The sequence below is a fragment of the Coregonus clupeaformis genome, chromosome 7 (assembly GCF_020615455.1).
Source record: "Coregonus clupeaformis isolate EN_2021a chromosome 7, ASM2061545v1, whole genome shotgun sequence".
In the NCBI taxonomy this organism is placed as follows: Eukaryota; Metazoa; Chordata; class Actinopteri; order Salmoniformes; family Salmonidae; genus Coregonus; species Coregonus clupeaformis.
In genome coordinates this window covers 56,119,762-56,127,634 of record NC_059198.1, presented here as the reverse complement: position 1 = coordinate 56,127,634, position 7,873 = coordinate 56,119,762, and positions in this window count along the sequence as shown.

Genomic DNA, 7,873 nt, shown 5'->3' with positions numbered 1-7,873 from the left:
TCCATATGTATAGATCCATATGATTAGAGTCCATATGAATAGAGTCCATATGAATAGAGTCCTTATGAATAGAGTCCATATGAATAGAGTCCATATGAATAGAGTCCATATGTATAGAGTCCATATGAATAGAGTCCTTATGAATAGAGTCCATATGAATATAGCCATATGTATAGATCCAAATAATTAGAGTCCATTTGAATAGAGTCCATATGAATAGAGTCCATATGAATATAGCCATATATATAGATCCATATGATTAGAGTCCATATGAATAGAGTCCTTATGAATATAGCCATTTGTATAGATCCATATGATTAGAGTCCATTTGAATAGAGTCCATATGAATAGAGTCCATATGAATATAGCCATATGTATAGATCCATATGATTAGAGTCCATATGAATAGAGTCCATATGATTAGAGTCCATATGAATAGAGTCCATATGAATAGAGTCCATATGAATAGAGTCCATATGAATAAAGTCCATCTGTATAGAGTTCATATGAGTAGTCCATATGAATAGAGTCCATATGTATAGAGTCCATATGTATAGAGTCCATATGAATAGAGTCCTTGATGAATAGAGTCCATATGAATAGAGTCCATATGAATAGAGACAATATGAATAGAGTCCATATGTATAGAGTCCATATGAATAGAGTCCATTTTAATAGAGTCCATATGAATAGAGTCCATATGTATAGAGTCCATATGTATAGATCCATATGATTAGAGTCCATATGAATAGAGTCCATATGAATAGAGTCCTTATGAATAGAGTCCATATGAATAGAGTCCATATGAATAGAGTCCATATGTATAGAGTCCATATGAATAGAGTCCTTATGAATAGAGTCCATATGAATAGAGTCCATATGAATAGAGTCCTTATGAATAGAGTCCATATGAATAGAGTCCATATGAATAGAGACAATATGAATAGATTCCATATGTATAGAGTCCATATGAATAGAGTCCATTTTAATAGAGTCCATATGAATAGAGTCCATATGTATAGAGTCCATATGTATAGATCCATATGATTAGAGTCCATATGAATAGAGTCCATATGAATAGAGTCCTTATGAATAGAGTCCATATGAATAGAGTCCATATGAATAGAGTCCATATGTATAGAGTCCATATGAATAGAGTCCTTATGAATAGAGTCCATATGAATAGAGTCCATATGAATAGAGTCCTTATGAATAGAGTCCATATGAATAGAGTCCATATGAATAGAGACAATATGAATAGAGTCCATATGTATAGAGTCCATATGAATAGAGTCCATTTTAATAGAGTCCATATGAATAGAGTCCATATGAATAGAGTCCATATGTATAGAGTCCATATGTATAGAGTCCATATGAATAGAGTCCATTTGAGTAGAGTCCATATGAATAGAGTCCATATGTATAGAGTCCATACGTATAGAGTCCATATGAATAGAGTCCATATGAATAGAGTCCATTTGAATAGAGTCCATATGAATAGAGTCCATATGTATAGAGTCCATACGTATAGAGTCCATATGAATAGAGTCCATATGAATAGAGTCCATTTGAATAGAGTCCATATGAATAGAGTCCATATGTATAGAGTCCATATGAATAGAGTCCATATGTATAGAGTCCATATGAATAAAGTACATACGTATAGATTCCATAGCTAAATGCAGGGCTAGCCCAAGCCTTTTGGAGGCCCCTTTTTATGTTGGAAAGAAACATTTCAGTTTTAAAGTACATTTTCTGTAATTCTGCACATTTTTCATCTGTGCGTAGAGAAGTTGAGCAATTTTATAACAAATGTCATGGAATTCTGCTGACGTATGCCATGTTAATGGTCCTCTGTAGCTCAGCTGGTAGAGCACGGCGCTTGTAACGCCAAGGTAGTGGGTTCGATCCCCGGGACCACCCATACACAAAAAATAATGTATGCACGCATGACTGTAAGTCGCTTTGGATAAAAGCGTCTGCTAAATGGCATATTATATTATATTATATTATATTATATATATTATATTATTAATGATATCTGAGTGAAAGTGACTAACACAATCAATGTGGGCCCCCTGGAGGGTCAGGGCTCTTAGGCACATGCAATGCGTGCCAGGTCGGTATTCAGCCATCACTACTACAAGTTTAGATAACTGGCTAGGTATTTTTTAGCTGTCATGGGCTAATTGAGTGACTGTCAGTGACTGACGTAACAAGAGAAACACTGGTGATGCACAACCACATTTAGAAATGTCAACTTTTGTGTATTCTACTATTCTAACTCTCAACAGTAAGTTGAGACCAGTGATGTAGTGGTAAAAAAAAATGTGGGTAAACTATAAACTCCAGTGTTGGGTTGCATTTTCATGCAGGTCTGTTATTCTCTATAATAGGGAAGGCCCAATGTAATTTTCTGTAGTAATTACACAAAATGCACATCAAGTCGCCCTTCCAAAATAGTTAATTTGGACTGGACAATATAAAAGTCCAGAGAAATAGGTTGTGGAGATGTTTTAATTGAAATGTGTTATATATATTTTTTTTATCAAATTCATGTTCCTAGTACTGTAGCTCATATGAACTGCACTGCAATTCAGTTTTCTGTAAACTGCTAAAGTGCACCATTGTAAAAGGCCCTTGTTTGGGGGATGTCTGTTGACACGGCAGGAGTCGACAGGACGTTAAATAATTTGTCTAATGTCCGGTATCTTGCAAGGCCACTGTCAGCAGCGTCTCTCTCCGACTTGCCAGCGTTGGTCAGGGCTGAGGTAGTTCGCTTCACGTCTCAGCCTGTGCTAGAGCGGAGTTTGCCGTTGGCCAAGTGGTGAATGAATGCGCTGCTAACAATTCAAATCCAGGGGGAGCAGGCGAACATAACGAGCATACCTGAATCATGATTCCACTCGTTCACAGAGAGGCACGATTAGAACACAGAGAGGCAGGCACGATTAGAACAGAGAGGCAGGCACGATTAGAACAGAGAGGCAGGCACGATTAGAACACAGAGAGGCAGGCACGATTAGAACACAGAGAGGCAGGCACGATTAGAACACAGAGAGGCAGGCACGATTGGAACACAGAGAGGCAGGCACGATTAGAACAGAGAGGCAGGCACGATTAGAACAGAGAGGCAGGCACGATTAGAACACAGAGAGGCAGGTACGATTAGAACAGAGAGGCAGGCACGATTAGAACAGAGAGGCAGGCACGATTAGAACACAGAGAGGCAGGCACGATTAGAACAGAGAGGCAGGCACGATTAGAACACAGAGAGGCAGGCACGATTAGAACACAGAGAGGCAGGCACGATTAGAACAGAGAGGCAGGCACGATTAGAACACAGAGAGGCAGGCACGATTAGAACAGAGAGGCAGGCACGATTAGAACACAGAGAGGCAGGCACGATTAGAACACAGAGAGGCAGGCACGATTAGAACAGAGAGGCAGGCACGATTAGAACAGAGAGGCAGGCACGATTAGAACAGAGAGAGGCAGGCATGATTAGAACAGAGAGGCAGGCACGATTAGAACACAGAGAGGCAGGCACGATTAGAACAGAGAGGCAGGCACGATTAGAACACAGAGAGGCAGGCATGATTAGAACAGAGAGGCAGTATATTAGTATTCTGTGCATTGATCAACTCTGGATATGCAATAACAAGTGGGTAAACAATAATTAACCAAATAAAAAGGTGAATGAACGGTGTTTATGTGCATTCCACTACATCCCTAGTTGAGTCCCCGACTGAGTCCCCTAGAGACTGTTTATGTCTCTTAATGGCCCAGGAGGGCTTATCTGCCGTCTGCTCCTAACCAACTGTGCTATTTGTTTGTTTTTTCGCATTGTTTGTAACTTATTTTGTACATAAAGTTGCTGCCACCGTCTCTTATGACTGAAAAGAGCTTCTGGACATCAGAACAGCGATTACTCACCTCGAACTGTAGATGAAGATGTATTTCTTTGATGAGTCCGACACGAAGGATATACTCCTTTCCGGAGACCAGACCCAAATCCCTGTCATGAAGAAAAGGCGGAGATACAGAGGGAGGAGGTCGGGGTGCCTTGTGAGGATTCAGACGCGAATGAGTAAATCGCCACTACCATCGGCGCTATTGGCCAACGTGCAATCACTGGAAAACAAACTCGATGATCTACGGTTGAGACTATCCTACAAACGGGACATTAAAATCTGTAACATCTTGTGTTTCACCGAGTCGTGGCTGAACGACGACAAGGATAATATAGAGCTGGCTGGGTTTTCCATCGGCAGGACAGAACAGCTACGTCTGGTAAGATGATGGGTGGTGGTGTGTGTCTATTTGTCAATAACAGCTGGTGCACGATGTCTAATATTAAGGAAGTCTGGAGGTTCTGCTCGCCTGAGGTAAAGTATCTCATGATAAGCTGTAGACCACACTATCTACCAAGAGAGTTCTCATCTATATTATTCGTAGCCGTCTATTTAACACCACAAACCGATGCTGGCACTAAGACCGCACTCAACGAGCTGTATAAGGCCATAAGCAAACAAGAAAATGCTCATCCAGAAGCGGCACTCCTAGTGGCTGGGGGACCTTAATACAGGCAAACTTAAATCTGTTTTACCTAATTTCTATCAGCATGTCACATGTGCAACCAGAGGGAAAAAAACTCTAGACCACCTTTACTCCACACACAGAGACACGTACAAAGCTCTCCCTCGCCCTCCATTTGGCAAATCTGACCTTAATTCTATCCTCCCGATTCCAGCTTACAAGCAAAAACTAAAGCATGAAGCACCAGTGACTCGCTCAATAAGGAAGTGGTCAGATGACGCGGATGCTACGCTACAGGACTGTTTTGCTAGCACAGACTAGAATATGTTCCGTGATTCATCCAAACACACCAAGACAATCGTGAAGAGGGCACGACAACACATTTTCCCCCTCAAGAGACTGAAAAGATTTGGCATGGGTCTCCTGATCCTCAAAACGTTATACAGCTGCACCATCGAGAGCGTCCTGACCAGTTGCATCACCTGTATGGCAACTGCTCTGCATCCTACCATAAGGCGCTACAGAGGGAAGTGCGTATGGCCCAATACATCACTGGGGCCAAGCTTCCTGCCATCCAGGACCTATATACTAGGCGGTGTCAGAGGAAGGCCCAAATAATTGTCAATGACTCCAGCCACCCTAGTCATAGACTGTTCTCTCTGCTACCGCACAGCAAGCGGTACCGGAGCGCCAAGTCTAGGTCCAAAAGGCTCCTTAACAGTTTCTACCCCCAAGCCACAAGACTGCTGAACAATTAACCAAATGTCCACCCGGACTATTTACGTTGAGGGCTTGTAAGTAAGCATTTCACGGTAAGGTCTACACCTGTTGTATTCGGCGCATGTGATAAATAACATTATATTTGATTTGATTTGATTTTTTGCCTGGAGACGGCCCTGGCTAGATGGGTAATTGTTTGGTGTAGCAATGGTAAGTAGTGCTTGTGTTTGGTCAGGTTTGGTTAGTATTAGATGGGGTTTGGTTAGTGTATGGTCAGGTTTGGTATAATACCCTCCGTCAGACGAAACACTAGTGGACTATTTACTCTAACATGGAAACTGTGAGTTAGAACTGTCCTGTAGAACTCTCCTGTAAAAACTCTCCTGTAGAACTCTCCTGTAGAACTCTCCTGTAGAACTCTCCTGTAGAACTCTCCCGTAGAACTCTCCTGTAGAACTCTCCTGTAGAACTCTCCTGTAGAACTCTCCTGTAGAACTCTCCCGTAGAACTCTCCTGTAGAACTCTCCTGTAGAACTCTCCTGTAGAACTCTCCTGTAGAACTCTCCCGTAGAACTCTCCCATAGAACTCTCCTGTAGAACTCTCCTGTAGAACTCTCCCGTAGAACTCTCCTGTAGAACTCTCCTGTAAAACTCCCCTGTAGAACTCTCCTGTAAAACTCCCCTGTAGAACTCTCCTGTAAAAACTCTCCTGTAGAACTCTCCTGTAAAACTATCCTGTGAAACTCTCCTGTAAAACTATCCTGTGAAACTCTCCTGTAAAACTCCCCTGTAGAACTCTCCTGTAAAAACTCTCCTGTAGAACTCTCCTGTAGAACTCTCCTGTAGAACTCTCCTGTAGATCTTTCCTGTAGAACTCTCCTGTAGAACTCTCCAGTAGAACTCTCCTGTAGAACTATCCTGTAGAACTCTCCTGTATAACTCTCCTGTAGAACTCTCCTGTAAAAACTCTCCTGTAGAACTCTCCTGTAAAACTCCCCTGTAGAACTCTCCTGTAGAACTCTCCTGTAGAACTCTCCTGTAGAACTCTCCTGTAAAACTCTCCTGTAGAACTCTCCTGTAGAACTCTCCTGTAGAACTCTCCTGTAAAACTCCCCTGTAGAACTCTCCTGTAGAACTCTCCTGTAGAACTCTCCTGTAGAACTCTCCTGTAGAACTCTCCTGTAGAACTCTCCTGTAGAACTCTCCTGTAGAACTCCCCTATAGAACTCTCCTGTAGAACTCCCCTATAGAACTCTCCTGCTGTAGATAATTACTGTGCTTCCAACTCCAACAAAAAACCTACATGACTATTTTCAGTATGCGTGTTATAGTTCCTGTATGGTACTGCAGCTAAGTAGGGTATTACTAGGGGGGAAACCGTGAGCAGCAGCAGCTGAAGTTGAGGTCAATATAAAGGGTTGTTGTGTGTGTGTGTGTGTGTGTGTGTGTGTGTGTGTGTGTGTGTGTGTGTGTGTGTGTGTGTGTGTGTGTGTGTGTGTGTGTGTGTGTGTGTGTGTGTGTGTGTGTGTGTGTTGTCAGTGCGTGCGTGCATACCTTCCTGTGCGTGTGTGCGTGCGTGTTCACCTGTGTGTGCATGCCTGTGTGTGTGTGTTGTGTCGGTGTGTGTGTGTGTGTTTGTGTTTGTGTGTAGACCACTATGTTACACTGTTGAAGGGACAACATGCCAGTCTCTATGGCACCCTTGTTGGAAATGGGCCATGTCCTGAATGGCACCATGTTCCCTATACAGTTCACTACTTTTGACCAGGGGCTCCTTTCAAACGTAGTGTACCGTAAGGAATATGGTGTCATTTGGGATGTGGATATGTTTTTCTGTGAAGCCTCAATTTCATCAACATCCGTCTCTCTCTGGCCTTCACAGTAGCCTAGCCGCCTGACTATAGTGGATGGGATAATACAACTAAAACAATATGATGATGGTCCCATTTCATCACGTTGGGTTACTTTACACTGCACTCGGCATGCAGCCGACACACACACACACACACACACACACACACACACACACACACACACACACACACACACACACACACATGGTTGCTCCCGCTGGCTGGGCTCCCAGGTAAAACGAGTGGGCTGTGTCAAAAAAACTTTTGAGAGGTGTGGTCAGAAGAGTTCTTCACAGATCTCAGCAGCTAAGTTGAGACATTTGCTCTGATGGTTTTTGCGGCTTTAGTGCAAGATTCCTTCCTGCAGAGCAAAGTCAAATTATCCAGCTCAAAAAGACTTGTGAAGCGTGCAGCTATTTCTCCAATTCACATGGGACTTTTGCGACAACCGTGCAGTCATTTACATTCTGAACTGCGTAGAGGGAGGAATTCCTTTTGCTGGTCATTCAGCTCAACATCAGCTGACGAGAAGTCGTATCCGACTGTCACTGGAACGGGAATATTTCAGCGTCATTGAAATTGATCTAAGGTCATTATACAGTCTATTATTTTACCTTTTATTAAGATTGAAAATATGTTATGGAATGAAGGTTATGTTTTCATTTGACTGAATTTAAATGTACCTATAACTTTATCGTATTTGCATTACTGTAACCTATGTTACAAACTATTCCATCCATGTTGCGCACGTGTTGCGGCGA